The 22054-nt window shown below is 47.6% G+C and overlaps 2 protein-coding genes across 6 annotated transcripts in view; one reads left to right on the plus strand and one right to left on the minus strand.

Moving 5' to 3' along the window:
* LOC119973940 (centromere protein P) overlaps positions 1-22054 on the minus strand; it is a 400035-nt gene that overhangs the window by 18348 nt on the left and 359633 nt on the right. The window lies entirely within an intron of this gene.
* ecm2 (extracellular matrix protein 2, female organ and adipocyte specific) overlaps positions 7364-22054 on the plus strand; it is a 50440-nt gene continuing 35749 nt past the window's right edge. The window contains exon 1 of one of the 3 annotated variants that reach the window (XM_038812596.1): positions 7364-7487. The gene's annotated coding sequence lies outside the window, so the exon portion shown is untranslated. Of the gene's footprint in view, positions 7488-8084; positions 8199-8537; positions 8907-22054 lie in introns of those variants that run through there. The other 2 variants (XM_038812595.1, XM_038812594.1) reach the window with 2 other exon arrangements.

Genomic DNA, 22054 nt, shown 5'->3' on the forward strand with positions numbered 1-22054 from the left:
TTTGTGGTCAAGTTACCACAGCGAACATAGTCAATTTTTTCAAAATTCAAAAATCTTAAATCATTCTTCCCTAAGTCAGTTTTTCTGGAAAATGGGGCAGCATGGTGGTGCAGTGGTTAGCACAGCTGCCTCAAGGCACCAAGGCCCCAGGTTTGATCCCGGCTCTGTCCGTGTGGAGTTTGCACATTCTCCCCGGGTTTGCGTGGATTTCATCCCCGCAACCCAAAGATGTGCAGGGTAGGTGGTTTGGCCACGCTAATTTGCCCCTTAATTGGAAAAAACTAATTGGGCACGTAAAAATTTATATTTAAAAAAAAAATCTGGAAAACAAATAACCAAACGCTCGAATCCTACCCTCAAAAATAAAAGATTTAAATATCACCCTTCTTTTACATTCATTCATGGGACGTGACGAGTTTGCAGGTGCTGATGCTCCCTTCTGCCTGCTGACCTTATTCTTCTGAATGGTCGTGGGTTTGGAAAGTGCTATTGAAGGAGACTTGGTGAGTAGCTGGAGATACTCTGCATCTTGTCGATGGTACACATCACATCCACTCTGTACCGAGAATGGAGGGAGTGAATGTTGAAGGTGGTGGATGGGGTGCCAATCAAGTGGGTTGGGTTATATTCTTTGTTGTAGCAGCAAAGAGGGAGAATCAGAGGTAATACACTTTGAGTTAGTATAACATAGTGCAGGGGGTATATTTACAAGATGCTCCTCAACAGGGTACAATAGGGAACTCCAATGGTGTCACTGTGTAATGTGACATTACACCAGCCAATGGTGTTACTTTGATATATATCACTCCTTTTACTTAATCAAACACTTTAACATAGATCCAACACATTATGCTTAATTAACATTCATATGTTATAGATACATAAGTACATTAGTAAGACTTAGGGTGGCCGCCTGTCTCATTTTGGCAGAACACGTCTTTCAGAAACTTGGCTCTTAGGGGTACTAGGGAGTGTCTTCCTATACACTGATTCGTGCTACATCTGGCAAAACCAACTCTGGAACTCTCTCTGGTTGTGTGGATGATTCTGTCATAACAGATTCCGTAATTTCAGCAGTTGTAGTCCTCAAGTTGGGCATGTCACTGTCCATAGTCTCTGTGGTGAAAACATCTGGTACAGATTTTGTACTCTCACTATATGCTGACAATATTTGGTCAGTGTGCCAATGCCAAAGTCGTTCATTGTCAGATTGTACAGTATATGAAATTGGATCCGTTTTGGCTAATACAATTGCTGGAGTCCATTTTCCGCCTGAGGTATAATTTCCACAAGAACAAGCTCCTCACGGTCAGACTCTGCTTTTGGAATGTTGTTCCTTTCTAGCCACTTGTGTCTGATGTTTCCTGACTATCTCTGAAGGTGAAGGGGGAATCAAAAGGTCAAACCGCGTGTGGGTATAGCTGGTGAGCCTTGTGTTGTTTAATGCACAGTGTATCTTATGTCATTAGAAAGCTATTGTTTATGAAGAGAGCCTTTATCCCTGTAAACCTTCACTGCATGCTTGGACGATTGTACAAAATATTTAGCTACGCTGTTGGTAGCTGGATGGTAGAGGGTAGATTCGATATGATGGATGCCACACCACTTCAGGTAGTCCTCGAGTTCGGCTGATGTGAACTGAGTACTGTTATTGGTCATGGGTTGTTCAGGTCGCCCGAATCTTGCAAATACTTCGTCAAGCCTTTCTATGGTAGCTGCCGATTTCTTGATGGCAACCTCTGGCCAGTTTGAATGCACGTCAACTATGACCAAAAACATGTGTCCTTCGACTGGTCCCCTATAATCGACATGAATTCTTTGCCACTGCCTGGTAGGTTATTCTCATGGATACAAAGGTTGTAGTGGAGATACATTTCTCAACCTACCACAGGATTGGCATAACCCCACGTGGGCATCCACCCCCGGCCACCAGAAGTAGCTTCTTGCCAACTCCTTCATTCTAACTACACCGGGATGGCCCTCACGCAGCTGTTCCAGGATTCTACTTCGTAGACATGGCGGAATGATTACTCTAATACTGCACAACAATACTCCATTTTGTACTGTCAACTCAAGATGCCTGGTAAGAAAGGGTTTAAGGTATGGATTATTTTCTGTGCTCTTGTGTTAGAGTGCTTTTTTGAATCATGTCCAACACCTTCCCCATCACCAGATCGGTTTGAGTAAGTTGTTGCACCTGAGAAGACATTACTGGAACGTACTGGGCAGGACTGGAACTGATGTCCGAGGGTTCCGATGTTTGCTAGCACTGTTGAGGAGGGTTTAAACTAATGTGGTAGGGGGATGGGAACCAATGCAGGAAGTCAGAGGGTAAGTAAAGAGGGGATAGAAACAAAAGTTAGTATGGAGAAAAGTAGAAAGCAGTGAACCAGATTGAATTGCCTAGTATGGCAGAGGGGTGGGAACCAGAGCAATAGGACAGTGGGAGAAATAATTGAGGGAGAGCTACAGACTAAGGCCAGTAAGATTAAGAGGAAGAGCAGGCAGGGGGTGGTTGTTCAACCCAGTGGGGCTGGTGGGCTGAAGTGCATTAGTTTCAATGTGAGGAGTATTTCAGGTAAGACAGGTGAACAAAGAGATTGGATTAGTACGTGGAATTATGATGTTGTTGCTATTACAGAAACTTGGTTGAAAGAGGGACAGGATTGGCAGCTAAACATTCCAGCATTTAGATGCTTCAGGCAGGATAGAGGGGATGCAAAAGGGGTGGGGGGTTGCATTATTGGTTAAGGAGAATATCACAGCTGTGCTGAGGGAGGACACCTTGGAGGGTTCAGGCAGTGAGGCAATATGGGTAGAGCTCAGGAATAGGAAGTGTGCTGTCACAATGTTGGGGGTTTACTATAGACCTCCTAACAGCTAGTGGGAGATAGAGGAGCAGATATGCAGACAGATCTTGGAAAGATGCAATAACAATAGGCTGCTGTGGTGGGTGATTTTAACTTTTCCTGTATTGACTGGGACACACTTACTGCTCGAGGCATGGATGGAGCAGAATCTGTAAGGAGCGTCCAGGAGGGTTTCTTGAAACAATATGTAAATACCCACTTGGGAAGGGGCCATATTCGACCTGGTGCTGGGGAGGAACCCAGCCAGGTGATTGAAGTTTCAGTAGGAGATCATTTCAGGAACAGTGATCATGGACTTCAGTAAAGCCTTTGACAAGGGACCTCATGGTACACTGGTACAAAAGGTGAAGTCACATGGGATCAGAGGAGAGCTGGCAAGTTGGATACAGAACTGGCTTGGGCACAGAAGACAGAGGCTAGCAGTAAATGGTACTTTTCTGAATGGAAGGCTGTGACTACGGCGTTCCACAGGAATCAGTTCTGGGACCTTTGTTGTTTGTAGTGTATATAAATGATTTGGAAGAAAATGTAGCTGGTCTGATTAGTAAGTTCGCAGATGACACAGAAATTGGTGGAGTTGGGGATAGTGAAGAGGATTGTCAAAGGATACAGCAAGTTATAAACTGGTTGGAGTCAGTCCGGGTCGGGCAGGCGACTGATCGGGGGCACAATTTACGAGGTCCAGATCCGCGGTCTGAGTCCGCCATGGAGCACGGCCCAGCCACTGGAGGCCGTAGCCGTGCGCATGTGCGGCCTCTGAAGGTGCAGGGGGGCCATATCTGCAGATAAACCTCCGAGCTTCATGACGGGTCCCTGCTAGCCCCCTCCAGGGCTGTGAATATGTGGCCTTTTGACGGCAGTTTATCTGGCGTAAAAGGCCACAGTTTTTACGACGGTGTGGGGATATAGTCCCTAAAAGGAGAATCCAGCCCATAATTCTTTATGGTCAAATCATTGGATTGGATTTGAGTGCAAGATATTATTGTAACCTACTGGTGCCTAGCTTTTCACACCAGGAATGTCTAACATTAAAGCCCAGCAATTCACAGGAGATGGAATATGACCAATGAAAGTTATTTCATTTTGTTCCATTTATATGAAACATGATGAACTGAATACAATAACAGCAGGTCAGGTGACTTATTTATTTTCAAATGATTGATCAAAAAATAAAGAATTACTTTTTGATCTGGCAGAAACAGCAGATTTATGATTTAATGGTGAATCACTCAAGTATGTCAATTCTTTAAATAGCCACTAGATGGCACACTGTAAATGATTAATACGAAAAGGAGTATTACAGTAAGATTGGAATCAGAAAGCTTAGTTTCTAAATTCTGATAAGGGAAACAAAAGAGACGTGTGCAGGATATTTTAAAACCTGGAACTATGAAGGGTGAATTATTGTCTATATTGTGGTTGATTTCACAAATGAGGATGAGTGAATATTGCAAATTAATTTCAGACAATTTCACAAGTGGAATGAGTGCATCAACAGATTTTGCAGTCAGCGGTGAACTAAGAGTGCTCGCCATCCATTACACTTACCCAATGTCTTTGAATGGGCTTTATAGTACAATTTGCAATAATTAGGCAGGGCCAAGTAGCACCACACATTCAATAAGGGATCTTGGGACCCATATGAACAGTGTAAGCAATCACCTTACCCTAAAAGTTTGAAGAACCCTCATTGTGACAGAATCTGAACATTGGGGTATAAGGTAGAATATTTACTGTAAAATCATATACAGAAAATGAAATGCAGAGGCGGTACGGTGGTGCAGTGGTTAGCACTGCTGCCTCACGACACTGAGGACTCGGGTTCGATCCCAGCCCCGGGTCACTGTCTGTGTGGTGTTTACTCATTTTCCCTGTATCTGCGTGGGATTCACCCCCATAACCCAAAGATGTGTAGATTAGGTGGGTTGGCCATGCTAAATTGCCACTTAATTGGAAAATAATAATTGAGTAACCTAAACTTAAAAAAAAGAAAAGCGAAAGAGAAATTGGATTAAAAGCAAGATAGAAAAAATAAAAACAATATTTAAAAAAAAAATAATAACAATAAAACCTGACAAAATGAGTCTTCACATTTTTAAAGTAGATTTTCAGCTTCAGGGAAATGATCTGGCCATAATTAAGGCATCATTAAAATTTTGTATATGTACAAGCCCAATTCTTGTACACCTCTATCAAGTTTAATTAGTCATGAACAATCTTGCCTTTAATAAAACTGGTCTGGCTCTCCTTGATTAACTCTAACCTTTTCCAAATGCCTGTTAAATTTGCACAGGGATCTGAAGATTATTAACTTTGACGTCCTGCTTTTTAACTACATTCCCATCTCTTGAAAGTCTGGCTTTAGGCCTCAAAACCCACCCTTTCTATATTGTTGGTACATACTTGTACCACAATTTCTGGTTTACCTCCTTCCCCACACACTGTCTGTTATGTCCTTTACCCTTGTACCAGGAAGGCAATGCACCACGTGAGATTCATGGTGACGGTTACAGAAAAACCTGTCTGCCTTCCTAACTATGGAACCTCCTAGGATGGCATTTCTACGTTTTGTCGTTTCCCCTGGGCAATTCTCGCCTATTGGTGCCATAGTTGGCTCTGCACACCTTCAGTTGTCTTCACATCTAGCTGCTTCTACTGCTGAGTACGGGTCTGAGAGTGCAATACCCCAGAGACTCCTGCGCTTCCTACTCTTCCAACTGGCCACACATCTACTATTCTGAACTGTCTCTGCCTATGGACTAGCCACACCTTGGGATGTACCATCTAGGAAACTCTCAGTCTTCATGATGTTTTGCAAAGGCCTTCAAGTTCGGAGCACAAGCAGCTGGAGGCATTTTCTACACGCATGGTCTTCAAGTCAAACAACAAAGCCAATTAAATTTTCCTCTTATGATATCAAATGTAGGGAATAGGAAAGTTTGTTTTCAGTTATTTCTATGTACAAGTGTTCTGTATAGGATACTAGGTAGGTAGCAGTGGATTTCAAAACAGCACTTAAGTTAAGACTGTTGTTGTCATAAACCATAAGAGGAAATATTGACCAGTTTGTTCATTTGTCATCCACTCCTTAAAGAAAGACACCTTCAAATCTTCAATCCATATTACAAATCAGGATCCCTTTTCCAAACGCCCTTTCCTTGTTGTTTACTAGACACAGCCTATCTCTCATATCTTTTCAAATGAATCCTACAAGTCTGATTTTCTTTTAACAGTATCAAAATTACATTAATCAAAATCACAAACATTATCCATGGCCACAGTTCTTGTTGTCTCTTCTTCATCGCCACAGCGTTTAACATGATAGGTACTGAGGAGTCAGGTTCATCATTACCATGCTCTTCGATCAAGCTTTTTGTCACTTATCCCAATGTTTAATTTCCTGACTCAGTGTTTGCTTTCCGACCATCTCACTGTGAAGAGCAATGGGGACCAAGGTTCACACGAAGGGCCTCACGGTAGCATGGTGGTTAGCATCAATGCTTCACAGCTCCAGGGTCCCAGGTTCGATTCCCGGCTGGGTCACTGTCTGTGTGGAGTCTGCACGTCCTCCCCGTGTGTGCGTGGGTTTCCTCCGGGTGCTCCGGTTTCCTCCCACAGTCCAAAGATGTGCGGGTTAGGTGGATTGGCCATGCTAAATTGCCCGTAGTGTAAGGTTAATGGGGGGATTGTTGGGTTACGGGTATACGGGTTACGTGGGTTTAAGTAGGGTGATCATTGCTCGGCACAACATCGAGGGCCGAAGGGCCTGTTCTGTGCTGTACTGTTCTATGTTCTATGAAGCTGCACATGTGCATGGCTACTGTAAAAATAATAAACCGACCACATTCTAAATAAACTGGCGACGCACAACAACTGAAACTTGAGGGTAACATTGGGATGATTTTTGCCTTAAAGATGCTATGTTAATAGAAGTTATTGAGTGGAATCTTTAACCCTAGTATTGTGAAAGGAGTAATTTTCACACTGCTCAACATAAAGTTCATAAGTCCCCACATATCACAAGAGTAGCATTTCCTTCAAAAGGGACACAATTGGTCAAGGGTGATAATGCAACAGGAGCAACTTCTGGAAAGGCAACTGAATTAAAAACGGCTTCCTTTCTAACTATTTATTTTGCACACTGTCCAAAACCAATTTCAAAACCAATTTTCTGATTTTTTAATTATTTAAATTAGAATTTAAAATAAACTCCATTATTTGTCCAATGAGAATTTCTTAATAAAGATTCTCCTTTCTTCTGGGAGAATGATATGGCTGTGTCATGTACTTTGCTATGTCCATCATCAGTGTTGTTCTCCGGTATTTCAGCATGAAATATCTTTTAAGAAGTTACATCAATTACTCTTTATATATCCAAGATGGATCAAGTTCCTTTTTAAATCTAACACCACAACTCAAAACAGAAATGGCCCAACTGATTCATATTATTTTCACTGATTCCTATGACTCAAATGTGCCCTTTCAGTTGGGAATCAACCACCCAAATATGCGGGTTAGAAAGATTCTCTTGACTCCAAATAAGGCTGGCTTTTATTTATTTTTTAATTGCCAAGTTGGATCAAAGCAGATCTCAGAAGTGAACTCCGCCAATTTCAGGTAATTGATTATGTACTGTACTTGAAGGGAGCAATTGGCAGGGCTATGGGGAAAGGGCAGAGGAATGGAACTGATTAGCTAGCTCTTTCAAAAGGGTGGCACATCCATATGTACCAAATGCCGTCCTTCTGTGCTATATGATTTTACAAAGTATGGTGACAAAACACCTCAGGCTGCCCATAAATCTGTTTACACAGCTAAGAAATTCAAACTTTGTTACTATCTCTGGAAGGTTTTAAGCTTATATTCTAATTATGTTTACACCAAAGTGCCTCAGCTACAAACTCACTGGATGACTTGTTTCTTTGTTTTAACTAAGCTATATAACATCAAATTTACTGGAAATTTTAGTCTTACATATTATTTACGTACTCTTCAATTGGAGAAAAGTATTTCATGCAGCATACCACACTAACATCCCGTGTGTTTAGTAGCTCTGCTCTAGACGTTCAATGCCTAATAATTAAGCAATAACTGCATTCTTATATTTCTCCCCACATTTATCTAGGAATTATCCCTACATTTCTTTTATCTCAATAGTAACTTTAAAGTTACTTAGGCAAACCAAGCTTTAAAAAAAATGCAGTCCATCTGCTTCTAACATTTGTCACTGCTGAAGCCCTTCAGATGCTTGTTAGTTCCTGTCTATGATAAGACTGAAGTTAACAAAGTCTACAAGAAGTTCTTGGCCTCAGGGACTAAAGAATTGTGGTAATGTATTATGGCTCTTTTGTGTTTAAATGCTTTTTTTTCCATTAGCCGCCGTTGATTCAGTATTCCCAAACTACTCAATAGTATCAGATTTCAGGAAATAAATATGTGCAGCAATGTCTCCTTTCTCGTATTTTTACACCGGGGGCTAAACTTTATTACAAGCAGAAAGAAACTTCAAACTAATTCAACATAGGTTTTATGATAAAAGTGTGCCCTTCGATTTTCCAAACATTTCACGTTGTTCCATTTCATTATTTTTTTCTGCTGGAACAGGATGACAAATATTAACTTGAAAAGCGGGACTTTAAAAAAAAACCGTGTCTCCATATATATTTTCTTAAATGTTTTGCCAAGCCGCTATAAAATCATAGCAGCTGATAATTAAGAAAGCGTCATATTTGCTCTGCTCTGCAGTACAATGAAACACAATTACTTGTTTTGTCAGTAGAAAAGAATGTAGCTAACATTTACAATAGCCACTGCATTTTTAGAAATTTCCCAGCTGAGCCTTGCTGTCCCAAGGACCAAAACATTCCATCCTCCAAGCTGGCTTTTTGTTTCTCCAGTAATCCGGTCTTTCATTCTTTATTACAACCAACTCCCTTTTACCCCAGGGGCCAGGCTGTTACATACTTGGGGAATAAGTCAGTTTACGCTTAAAGGAAGTGTACGAAGTGTCTGCGTGTCTGGTGGGAGGGGAAGCTGGTAAGTTCACTCCTCTTGCTTGTTTTAAATTTCATTCTGCAGTGGCTGTTTTTAACATCAATTTTGAAGTCAGGAGTGGTAAAATAAAAGCAAGGAAGTCATTCAGTTACTAATGGGAGCACTGGCTGGAATAGGAGTCCCAGGGATTTTCTTCCGGAAATTGAAAAATGCCTCTTTCTCATAGTTAAAAAGGCAATTTCTTGGGTTGTCTGTTGGGTGTGATGGAAAATGTTGAGGACCAGCAATGGTAGCAGTGAAGAACAGGTCTAGGTTGCACACGGCTTTACTTTCCTGTGTGGGCAAAAGGCTATCTTGTCTTCTTGATAATGCTCAAATGTCTATTACGCAATTGAGGAAGAACCCGCGTAGCCACCCCAACCAACCAAACAACCAACATAGACACAGCAGTGACGAAGCAACATCGCTCTCCACTAAAATACAGGGAGCAAAACAATTTTAGGAAATGTTTGTGATTTCCGGTGACGGCATGTGAAAGCAGGTGGCACAAAAGGTGGCTCCTGCCAAGGTCCTGGTATTTTGATGCTTTTTGCCTGTTTATTTGGGGAGTTTTGGGCTCTAATCCAGTAGATTTGTATGGAGTTCGGATAAGTTTATTGAGGAATATCAAAAGCCTCGTTGATAAAGGCTGTGGGAAAGAAACCCCTGGCTGGGAGCCTGGAAAAGGAATCTGGGGAGAAAAGATGGCGAAGGCAGCCGCACTCATCGCTAGAAACAATGTCTAGGGTGATGCCCCAGGGTTTGGAGACGATTGGCAGGCCAATTCAAGCGACAAAGAAAGGAGATTAAAGAATAATTTAAAACCACCATCGAGGAGGTGTTGGGCCCGATACAGGAGCAGTTGGGCAAGACAGTCAAAGTTGTAATGGTGCAAATGGAGACGTTGATGGGCATGGAAGAGGCCTTGTCGAGGCATGAGGACCAGCTTGCCTCATTGGAGGCTGAAATGCTGCTCATGTCAGATCTGAATAAGGCCCAGAAGGCCAAAGTGGAAGATCTGGAGAACAGGTCGAAGTGCATGAACCTCAGAGTGGTGGGCTTGCCGGAGGGAGCGAAAGGCCCAAGACCAACTGAGTAATTTTCAGAAAGGTCGAGTGGTTTATTTCTGGATTTCTTTGGGCGGGTAAGGCCCAGGTTCTTCTGGTTGAAACATTCAGGAACGAGTCTCAGGCTGTGGAATCCCCTCTGGAGAGTCACTTCAACTTGTATTAACCTGGGCCTTCACACAGAACAGCCACCTCAGGTCTGTTTAATTCTGACTTGCTCCCACCTCCACCAGATTAACTATCAGCTTCACTGAGATAAAACTAGAGTTTTCCACATGAGAATTTTAAAAAGGATTTTCAAACAACCCTCCCTCACTACCTGCAGTTGGAGGGATTTTGAGGGGCAGGGAACCACAAGGGAGGTGGTAAGGATCGCTAGGGAGGGATGAAGGGAGGGGAAGATCATTAGGGAGAGAGGGAATCACTAGGGAGGGGGGGATTGCTAGGGAAGGTGGTGGGGATCACCAGGGAGAGAGGGAGGAAGGGAAGAGCGTGGGGGAGGGAGATGATTGGGGTTGCTCAGGATGGAGGTGGGGTAGAATCACTGTAGGGGGAGGTGGGGGGATCACTAGGGAGGGAGGATCGCTCATGATATGGGATTGCTAGGGAGTGGGATTCGGAGGGAGGGTGATTGTTAGGGATGGGGTTCGCTATGAAGGGTAGGGGGCTTGCAAGGGAAGGATCGCTAGGGAGGGAAGGAGAGGGGTGGGAAATTCTTCGGCAGATGTGACTGCAAGAGAAGGGACTGGTCACTAGGAAGGGCTTGCTTGGAAATTGCTGGGAATAAGGGGAAATCACTGGGAGGGGAGTTTGCTGGGGAGGGGTAATTCGCTGAGGTGGGGGAGTAACATTCCTGGGGAGACGGACATTGCCATGCTTGGGGTAATTACGGTGGGGGAAATCATTCAAGGAGGAATCACTCAGTGGGGGAGGGGGATTTACTCAGGGGGTGGTAATTCACTCGGGGGAGGGAAATCACTTGGGGGTGAACACTGAGGGTTTGAGATCGCTGGGGGTGGGGAATCGTGGTTTTGCCCAAAATTTCTCTTTTTTTGCCTTGACATCAATTTAGAAATACAATGTAGCATCACAGGGAAGTTATTTCTACTTTATTACATAAATGTTGGTATCTAAAGAAGACTTAGCCAATCAATCTCATTACAATTACAGTGCAGCAGTTCAAGTGAAGCCCTCTGGGGTCAATTTTTCACACACAAAGTGCAGATCCCAGTGTAAATGGCATATCACTCAATTTAGGTGAAAAGTGCAGAGTGATGTGTTATTCATCATTGTACCCGCAAAGGTTTTATTCATCTACCAAGGAACCAATTCACAATTTTGAATAATGCTAAATCTAGGATTGCCTTAATTATATTTTTGTTGTACTTCAGTACAAGTAAGCTCAATAACAGAAAGTAAACTTTGGTTCGGAAGAACACAGAGTAAATTGGCTCTCTGAACTGGAAGTGAATTCAGAAACAACTTGCGCTTTATTCACCATAACTTCCCAGTTCCTAGAGTACCCCGATGATGCCCTGTGGCATCCCTCTAGGAAGTTCCCACATAACGGCGTATGCAGCAATTTTCCAGAAGAGCTAACTTCCTATGGGCAATTGCGCTAGGGTGAGAACCATCTGACAAAGCGATTTCAATTGCTAACTTCAGATGGTTCTGCCAATTTTGCCCAGATAGTTACTCTGAAAGAGTTAGAAGGGAAAAAAAGAACTTCTAACTCAATAAAAAAAGACAAACTTGCCCCGCCCGGGACACCTTGCACACACATGAACCCTGAGGGGTGTCCCCACATCACTCCCAACCCCTCACACCACCCCCAACAGCCCCTCACACCGTCCCCATCCCAGCCCTCCATTGGAACTCAACACCATGCCAACCAAGCACACACTCTGGCCTGATCCAAAACCGAACACCGTCCTGGACAAAACAGGGGCGTTCAAATTTCAACGAGGGTAGGTCCATCCAGAGTGGCACTCCGCCGGAAATTGCCACTCCAAAGATGTTATGGGCAATTTCTGGTCAGTCAGTGGCTGAGATTTTCCCGTGCTTCCAACCTCTGACAGGGCGGCGAGCAATGCAAATGGCTATCACCTTGGGCAGGACCAGAAGATTCCTTCGGTGGCCAATAGCGAGCCGCCTTTGCCATCATAAAACATACTGCGGGGTGGGCCGGAAATTCCCGGCCAGTGACTCTTGCTTTTTCACAAATACATTATTCGCAAACATTAAACAGTTAATTATTCTAACTTAAAAATATATTTGCACGAGGTTACAACATCTTAAATTTGATTTAAACCGCAAGCTTTGAAAGCTTTGATGAAAATCAAACACATTCATGATCAAATATTGGTGATCAAGGTGTTTTTCAATAATTCTTTGGAGCACAATCTGATCAGCACAAGGAAAATAGATTTTTGTTTTGACATGGTTTCTCATTAAGTATTGCTTTTATATTCTGATCGATGGTTGCGATGAACATTCAACCAGGGATGAAAAGTAATGTTATTCCAGATCAATTATTGTACAAAAATCAATTCATCTCTTTTCAGCAACTCATAACTGTCCCCTTTTTCCAGCCTTTATAGTTAAGATAACATACTGGAAACAGACAGACATTCTGCACCAAATTTTTATATTACGGGCACGATCTAACTGAAACAGGGTCAGTGTCGAGCGTGTTTAGCTGGGGGTTTCCCAGCACTTGCAGCGCTGAGAAAGACCATGCTATCTAACAGGACTCGGCCGCACTTAGTATAATTTCCTGCACTGAGGAGCTTCACACGCCAGTGCAGGAAGAGATCGGACCGATTATGTCACCATCCAAAGCGACCCATGGCCCCCCCAACTCACCCATAAGGGGGGGGGGTCATTGAGCCCCCACACACCCGGGCACTTTGGTACTGACAACCTGCCAGCGCTCCTGTTGAAGGTGATGTAGTCTGGTGTCAGGGCGCATATAGCATCCATCACTGTGCGGATGCACCTCTGTGCGGATGCTTGCGAGATCTCACACAGGTCCCCATTCGAGCCCTGGTATGAGCCAGAGGCATAAATGTTCAGGGCAACCGTCACTTTAATGGTCACCGGGGCGGGTGTCCTCTCCATACCCTCACAGTGCCAGGTGTGCCACCATCTGGCACAGGTGGTGCACGGTCTCCCTGGTGAGCTGGAAATATCGTCGGCACACGTGGTCTGGCAGCTCCTCGAAGGACACGCACCAATGGTATACATATGGCCTGATAGGGCGTCCCCTTCCCATCTCCTCCTCAGCCTGTTGGATGGCCCGCACTTGAGCTTCACTGATGGCACCAGCTCTTCTGGGACAGGCTTCTCTTGTGCAGGGTCCTCCCTGGACTTGCCCTCGCACTCTTGCCACCGTCCATCCGCAATGGCTGCAGCGGCCAGGTAGATAGTTAGCATTGAAATGAAAAAATGAAAATCGCTTATTGTCACGAGTAGGCTTCAATGAAGTTACTGTGAAAAGCCCCTAGTCACCACATTCCGGCACCTGTCCGGGGAGGCTGGTAGTCAGAAGTCCATGTCTCTGCGGGTGGGGGAGCAAGAGACAGAGAATGTCACTAAGATGAGGATTCCCTTGACCATCCAAGGTACATGGTCATCCTGGGTTGTACTGCTGAGCCACCCTCAACAAGCCACATTCCCTCCCCCGGCCCCTTCGAGATGATGTATTCCGCACTGCACCCATCCCCATCAGTGACTGGCACCCGGCCGGTGATGTGGGGAGCCTCTATCCTCACCACACGTCCCTGTCAACTGGAGTAACTGCTGCAACTGGTGTTAGCGATGGGCTCTGTGACTCCTGACCTATTTTTCCAAGTGTAGTCTACTGTGGGCCTACTCACTGGGTGAGCCTTGTGCTATGCTGCCAGGAGGATGGCAATTGGTTGTGTGGTGGAGACGTTCATACTCTGCAGTTCATACTCGTCTCCATACTAAGATCCTGGTGTGTGGGCAGATCCTACACATGGGGGTGAACAAGGGATGTTTGTGTTTGCTGGGGCCTTAGCTACAGTGTTATGTGAGGGTTACGCACACAGATTGTGGCAGGGGTCCTGGCTTGGGGCGAGATGGATGGGATCAGGAATGCGGTAGACAGGCAGAGGGCTTGAAGACATCTTGCGATCCTCAGGGGCGGGCTACCTGGTGAGGTTTATACTCTGAGAGGAGCTGTGTGCCAGGGAGGGTTCCAGCGTCAACGGTGCCTGTGTCCTTTGTTTGGGATGAGCTCTGCTAATTCCCTGCTTCCTCTGCTGTGCAGATGCACTTCTAAGGAGTGCACCGAGGAATGCAAACATCTGGTGGACCGGCAACTGAGCATGGGCGCACCCATCTTCTTGATAATACTGCTGGGATATGAGAATTTCCAGATGGGCAGGCTGGGTGGGTTTCCACATGACCAGAACCCTAAAAGTATTTGCAGGATACTGTCAGCAGTGTCAACAGCCAGGAGCCTGTAATTTCCAGCGAGGGGTGGGTTTAAATTATTTTACCCAGCAATGGGGGTCTCAGCCAGGGCACCCCAATCCCGAGAGGGGCACCCTGAATCCGCAATCGTGCCACCAAGTCATTCCCCACTGCTGCACGAGATCCAGGCATATACCCCCAGCAAGCCTGCAAAGTTTCAAAAGTTTGCTTACCTCCTTGCTCCCCCTCGACAGCCATGGCGCTTAGGTCCCGCTAGCAAATACTTGCACCAAATCACACCCGCGTGACCTTTGGTTGAGAGGGCTGGCACAGGTATGTAGCTTGCTGCCACTGCCGGTGGGGAATTGGAGCATCTCAACATGTTAGGTGCCAGTGCTGATCAAGTTTTTCTGCTCATACTCCATTCTCGGCCGATCGGGAAACCGGATACCGATGTTGAGCAACGGAGAATCCATCCCCATTTCCTTTGTGCCCCAAAGCTATAAAAGAATTTTAGGCGGAGGCGCTCACTTACAAAATGGAAAGTAAAGTTAATTTAAAGCTCCAAATTACCACATAACTAAATTACTTCTTGGCCAGGTGGCACACTGGCATAGTGGTCAGCACTGCTGCCTCATGGCGCCGAGGACCCCGGTTCGATCCCGCTCCTGGATCACTGTCCATGTGGAGTTTGCACATTCTTCCCGTGTCTGCGTAGGTCTCATCCCCAAAACCCAAAAATGTGCAGGTGGATTGGCCACGGCAAATTGCTCCTTTTTCTCTTCTGTAAATATTTTCAGTTTTAGGGTGGAATTCTCCCATTCTGAGAATAAGAGAGGAATTCTCCCAAGCCCCTGCCGGTGTTCTCAATGGCAAATGTGAGGGGAGAATATGGCAGGAGGCCCAGAAATAATTTCCACACTAGTGTGAATTCATAGCGGATTCTTTGGTGCCTGCCATGGCATGCTGGAAAACCTGCCAGGGGTTGGCGTGAACCTAATTTGCATCCGTTAACGGGTTACAGGTGAAGGCCCAACCCCACTCACATCAGGGGCGGGATTCTCCGACCCATCGCTGGGTCGGAGAATCCCCGGGGGCAGCGCGAATCCCGTCCCGCTGTCGGCTGCCGTATTTTCCGGTGCCGTTTTTTGGGTGGGGGCGGGATTCATGCCACGCCGGCTGGGAGCCGTTGGCAGCGGCCGCCCACGCAATTCTCCGGGCCTCGATGTGCTGAGCGGCCGTCCGTTTTTGGCCAGTCCCGCTGGCGTGTGTTACGTATGGTCCGACACGGCAGGACCTGGCAGTTAAGTCGGTGGGGGCGGTTCTCGGGGGGGTCTGACCCCCGGGGGGCCCCCACAGTGGCCTGGCCTGTTCAGGGCCCACCAATCTGCAGGCGGGCCTGTTCCGTGGGGGCACTTCTTCCTTCCGAACCAGCCATGGCGGAGCCCTATAGGGGCCGGCGTAGAAGGTAGAAATGAGTGGGGGGTTCTCTTCTCTGCGCCGGCCATGGCGGAGCCCTACAGCAGCCGGCGCAGAGAAGAGAGCCTCCTGCGGATGTGCAAAAATACACTGGCTGGTCTGTGAATGCGCGAGACCACGCCGGCCCTTTGGTGCATGCGCGAACTCGCGCCGTCCCTTCGGCACCGGCTGGAGCGGCGACAACCCCTCCGGCGTCCACCAAGCCCCCGAGACAGGTGGGAGTTCCTCACCTTGGGGGCCCGTTTACACCGGAGTCGTTGGCTCCAGTTTTCGCGCCGGCTTGGGGACTTAGTCCCCGGAAGGGAGAATCCTGGCCCAGATTCTCCACGATGCGAGCAGGAAAAATGGGGCAGGATTCTCTGACCCTGAGGCTAAGTGTTGACGCCGTCGTAAACGGCATTGTGTTTCACGACGGAGTCAGCATGCTCCCAGGAGCAGCTATTCTGACCCCTAGGGGGGGCCAGCACGGCACTGGAGCGACCCACGCCACCCTAGCTGCCGATACTGGCATCAAAGGGGCGCCACGGGTCTGCGTATGCACAGTGCGACTGGCACCAATGCGTGCATGCCCGGTGGCTCCCTTCTCCACGCCGGCCCCGACGCAACATGGCGTAGGGCTACAGGGGCCGGCGCGTAGCAAAAGAGGCCCCCAGCCCGAGAGGCTGGCACGCTGATCGGTAGGTCCCGATCGCGAGCCAGGCCACAGCTGAGGCCCCCCCCCTCCGAGGTCAGACCCCCCCTCCCCACACACCAGGCCGCCCCCCCAATGGATGCACGGCAAGGTCCCACCGGGTAAGACCACACGTGGACGGCGCCGGCGTGACTTGGATTTTTTTCTGGGCCGCTCGGCCCATCCCGGGCGGAGAATCGTGGGGGGAGGCCGTGTAGTGCGGCCCCCGACTGGGCCAATGGTGCCGGGGTTGGGGCGGCTTTGCGCGATTTATGCCCAGCCCGGCGATTCTCCGGCTCGGCCTGGGCTGAGAGAATCACGTCCCATGCCAGCGTAAAAGACATTTGGGACAATGTGATGAGCAGACGTTGAGACTCACCTGAACATTTCCTGGGGCTGCATCCGGAGTTTACGATGGAATTCACCGGCAATCCTGGACCCCGGAACACAACAGCAGTGGGTGGGAAGAGCATCTGCAGGTGAACCTTCCAGATTTGATGTCTCGAGGGCAGCCATCTTCCAACCTCAAGATTTTCTGAGAGATCCATCTTTGTTCTCAGGAGGTCCATCTTCCAGTCTCCGAGTGCTCCTGGCGATCCAGCTTCTCTTTCAGGAGGTCCATCTTCCAGTCTCTGAGTGCTCCTGGAGATCAGCTTCATTTTCAGGAGGTCTATCTTCCAGTCTCCAAGTGCTCCTGGAGATCCAGATACATTCTCAGGAGGTCTATCTTCCAGTCTCCAAGTGCTCCTGGAAATCCAGCTTCCTTTTCAGGAGTCTATCTTCCAGTCTCCAAGTGTTCCTGGAGATCCAACTTTGTTCTCAGGAGGTCTATTTCCTAGTCTCCCAGTGCTCCTGGAGATCCAACTTCGTTCTCAGGAGGTCCATCTTCCAGTCTCCAAGTGCTCCTGGAGATCCAGCTTCATTTCCAAGAGGTCCACCTTTCTTCAACAGTCAGTCAGCGATGTTGGACCTCTTTTCAATGTGGCACCTGGACACAACAGCAGACTACACGCCATCCAGGCCTGCCCCACCACCTCAAATTGGCAAATTGCCAGTGTGCATATTAAGGTTAGGATCAGAAGATTTGGCATGTTTCCCCACCAGCCTCCGCAGTGGGAAACACTCCACGTTCTCACCCCTGCCACCCCGTCTCAAAATGGGAAAATTCTGCAATTGGTCCTGTGGAGCGGGTGGGAACATGGTATGTTTCCCAGCATTACATTTGTCCAGTAAATGCCGCAAATTTGATTATATATTTCTAGGCATTTGCAACTTTTGATTTGCCTATCAGCAATTTCTTCTGAAACCATAATACATTTTCTGATCTCTAATTTGAATTACTGCTTTATTGCTGATCTGCTGCTTAACAATATGAAATGGCAGGGCAGCACGGTGGCGCAGTTGGTTAGCCCTGCTGCCTCACGGTGCCGTGGACCCAGGTTCGATCCCGGCTCTGGGTCACTGCCCGTGTGGAGTTTGCACATTCTCTCCGTGTTTGCGTGGGTTTCGCCCCAGAACCCAAAAAAGATGTGCAGGATAGGTGGATTGGCCACGCTAAATTGCCCCTTAATTGGAAAAAAATATTAATTGGGTACTAAATTTCTAAAAAAAAATGAAATGGCATACCTTTCTGAATCCAAGCTGGCTTCGGTCACAGAGGGAGGATTTTTGCAAGCAGTCATTACTGTTAAGATTATTTTCTCATACAGATATAAATGAAGGGTGTGATTTAATGGAAAGGCTTCTCAGTGTGGTAGTGAGTGGGGAAGTGCGCGAGCTTCCCAAATCTCGGACCTGCGAGGCCGTCACTGCTATAAAACATTCATTGGTCCAGTAAACGAGGCCCCATGGGTTTCATGCCCAAATGAGGGTCCCACCGGCTGATTCATTGGGACTGTGCTCGCCAGCCCCCTGCTTATAATAATAATAATAATCTTTATTGTCACAAGTAGGCTGACATTAACACTATAATGAAGTTACTGTGAAAAGCCCCTTGTCGCCACATTCCGGCACCTGTTCGGGCACACAGAGGGAGAGTATCCAAATTACCTAACAGCACGTCTTTCGGGACTTGTGGGAGGAAATCGGAGCAGCCGGAGGAAAACCACGCAGACACAGGGAGAACGTGCAGACTCCACACAGACAGTGACCCAAGCCGGGAATCGAACTTGGGATCCTGGAGCTGTGAAGCAACAGTGCTACCCACTGTGTTACCGTGCTGCCCAAACAAGGGAGAACAGCACTTAAACCGCTCCTCCACAGCCAACCCCACTCAGCTCGCAGCCATGCCTCCGAGTAGGCCAGCCCCACGGTCAGTGATGTCGATTTATTGGTCGAGGCCAGACGGGATGCCCTGTTCCCCCGAGCCACAGGAGAGCCAGTGTCGCCTGGGAGGAAGTGACAGCGGCCGCCAGCTCAGGGAGCGTGACCAGGAGGACCAGCACACAGTGCCGTAGGAATATCAACGACCTCCTCCGGGCCACACAGGTGGCTGCATACTCCCCACCCCCGTGATGAATGAAGCGTGCGTCTAATGATGTCCCCTCTGTGTCCCAGCAAGAGAAGTTGGCCCACAACAGATGGGCGAGGGCCCAGATTGGGGGAGAGGTGCCGAATATCAGAGTCCTCACCCCTATGAGGAACGGTCCGTGGAGATCATGGGGGTGGCCAAAGATCTGTCTCCAACTTAGAGTTTGTTGTACGGCGCAGAGGTGAGGGTCCACCATACCCCACCCAGATGAACTGTTACCAACGAGTTGTTAAAGCCACGCAGAATGACCCACCCTCCCACTGACCATATGTCCATTGTCCCACAGGATCCTCAGCAACGGTGCCGGCCCATTCGGTGTGGTCTCCCCATCCCCCATGAAAACACTTCGCAGGAAAGCTCTGGGGTGTCACCGTCAAAGCTGTCATCTCCACCCTCCACCAGCGCAGAGGCACACGCATCGGTGGGCAATGGTAGTGGTCAGGCTACTGGGGCACATTCTGATGAGCACCACACAGTGGCACGGCCAGATGACCCAGCTGCCCCTCCATCCCAAGGTGAACCCCAGGGCGACTAGGAGCGGTCCTGGGTGCCAACCCGAAGTCACCCTACTAAGTGGCGATGACGGTCACCCGCTCTGCCGAAACCCACCTCACTGACAATGGCGTGTCTCAAAGTCATCATCCGGAACAGGGTGGCACGGCGGGACATGAGCCGCCGGCAAGAGCACTGGGGCCCTCCTGCCCCAGAGCCTCGAGAGGACGCCCGGCAGGCATTGAAGTTGCAGTAGGCAGCCTCCACCTCAGATGTGCATCCTGGGGACACACATAGGCGCAGCGATAGAGCACGGAAGGATAAGAAGGTCAAGGATCAATGCGAAGGCATCGGGCCGTGGGAGGGTCACGTTGTTGGGGTGGAGGAAGAGGGTCTGGGATGGGGAGAGTGGGACGGCACCTTTGGGGGATTGGAGCACTTGGAGAAACATGTATAAATTATTAAAAATCGTTGACCTCGACCAATATGATTCCTCTGGCACTTTCTTCCACAATATGGACAAAGCACCAATCCCATGCCCATTTCCCCAGACATGGAGGCCATGGATGACTCTTTCCCTCGCACCCTCCCCTCCCCATTTCTCCCCCTCCTATTTCTCCCACCGCCCCCATTCCCTCTTCCTCCCCCATTTCCCCCATTGTTGCCCCCCCACATACCCTGCTATTAAACACGCCCTGCCCACAGCAGAAACCTCTACCTATCGGACCCCAAACCTTATACCCCAGACACCTGCATGTAACGTTACCTGGACCAGGTGCTGGTCCCCTCCCTAGTGCACACACCAACCCTCTGGTCGCTGAAATGTCCCTGATGGTTGGGTCCAGTCGCTGGGTACTCAGATGTTGGCTGCCACATCCATGGTGTTGCCTTCCCAGTGTCATGCACGGTATTCAGACATCACTGTCTGATTGGGATGCTCGCTAATAACCCCCACATGCTACATGGCACGCCCAGCCACGGGGATCCACTTGGGAGGTGTGAAGAATTCACTTAACCACAATTCCCAATTAGCAATAGTCTCCAGCTGGGCAGCCAGAGGCCTCTGCGGTCAGAGGGAGCTATGGGGTGGTCAGTGGGGCTGGCAGGCTGGCGTTGCCCCAGGAATGGGAACACACAATCCAGGGGTTGGCATGGCTGAGACACCCAAACCAATCCCCAAGCCGAGGCCATGGGCGACCACACCCCCTCCTCCGCAACACCCCCCCCCCCCCCCCCCCCCGATGGCGGCCCACCCCGACCAAAGCTGGCCCTAACAGGGGCACCTCCCACTCCCTTCTGAGCACCAAGGCAGCAACCCCAGTTCTCCCGGGCTCATTGCCCAGGGTCAAAGATGGCTACTCACCTCAGCACAGCAGCCCTTCTGCCAGCTTCACGTTTTTAAAAAGTACTAATCGCCACCTGCGTGACCACTAGCTGGGGAGGCCATGAGATAGGGGGGGGGGTCACTCCTGTTAATTGTCATGAGATTGGGTTTAAGTTGTGATTATTGGTTTCTCGCCACGTTATGGCAGGATCCTGATTTCTGCAACTGGGACGGGCCAGTTAGATCACAAACAGATCGGTGCCCTGGCCAGTTCTCAATTTTGACCTCTCCTGCAATCTAACGATCTCGTCGCACTCACTTAAGCAGCCATTAAATCGCGGCCAAATATTGGAAAAGTACTGAAATAAGTGATTGGAATATAATTATGCTCCCCCCACCATTATTTAAACTCTTATTCTAGGTTGTTCCACGGGAATAAAACTTCAAAAGAGAAAAAGAATCTGGAGAACTTTAGTAAACACTGTAGTTGATTACCATAAGAGGGAAATGTTACCTCCATTTGATATCTTATCAAGCATTTTTCTTATAACATTCAGTAATTTTTTTCCTGCTTTGTTTACTGAAATTAATTAGAATATAACATTGTACGGTCACATTCTTCACGTGCTAGGTCACAAATAATGAAAATACCTCTAGTATAATACCTCCCAGCCTTCTCTAATTCAATTACATTATTTTCAGTAACTCCTCATTATAATTTCCATCCATGTCATCAACCTGGTGAATCAGTGATTGCTGCTAAATGCTCTCTGTGGCTTTAATGTCCAAATGGATGTTTTCTCTTGTTATATATTTTATTGGTGAAATTCAATAACCAGCCATTTTAAGTTATGGCAGAGCCTTCGAGAAATACCCCACCCACGGCTTAATTCAAATCAGGCACTAAAAGAGTATTTTCTTCTTGTAATTTCTCACTTATTGCAATTGCATGAAAAATACTGTAAGGCTCTATCATCTCTTCATACAGATTAACCATGACAAGTCAATTGTCATAATCAGACTGACTAAAAGTACAAGACCTAGTTATTATCCTTTCCTTTCTGGCACTTATCGTAGTTGTCTGCCTGCTACCATTCTTCCATTTAAGGCTCTCTTTCCAAAGCTCCACCTTTTAGTTTCTAGCTCACT

Source organism: Scyliorhinus canicula, chromosome 11 (genome assembly GCF_902713615.1).
Source record: "Scyliorhinus canicula chromosome 11, sScyCan1.1, whole genome shotgun sequence".
In the NCBI taxonomy this organism is placed as follows: domain Eukaryota; kingdom Metazoa; phylum Chordata; class Chondrichthyes; order Carcharhiniformes; family Scyliorhinidae; genus Scyliorhinus; species Scyliorhinus canicula.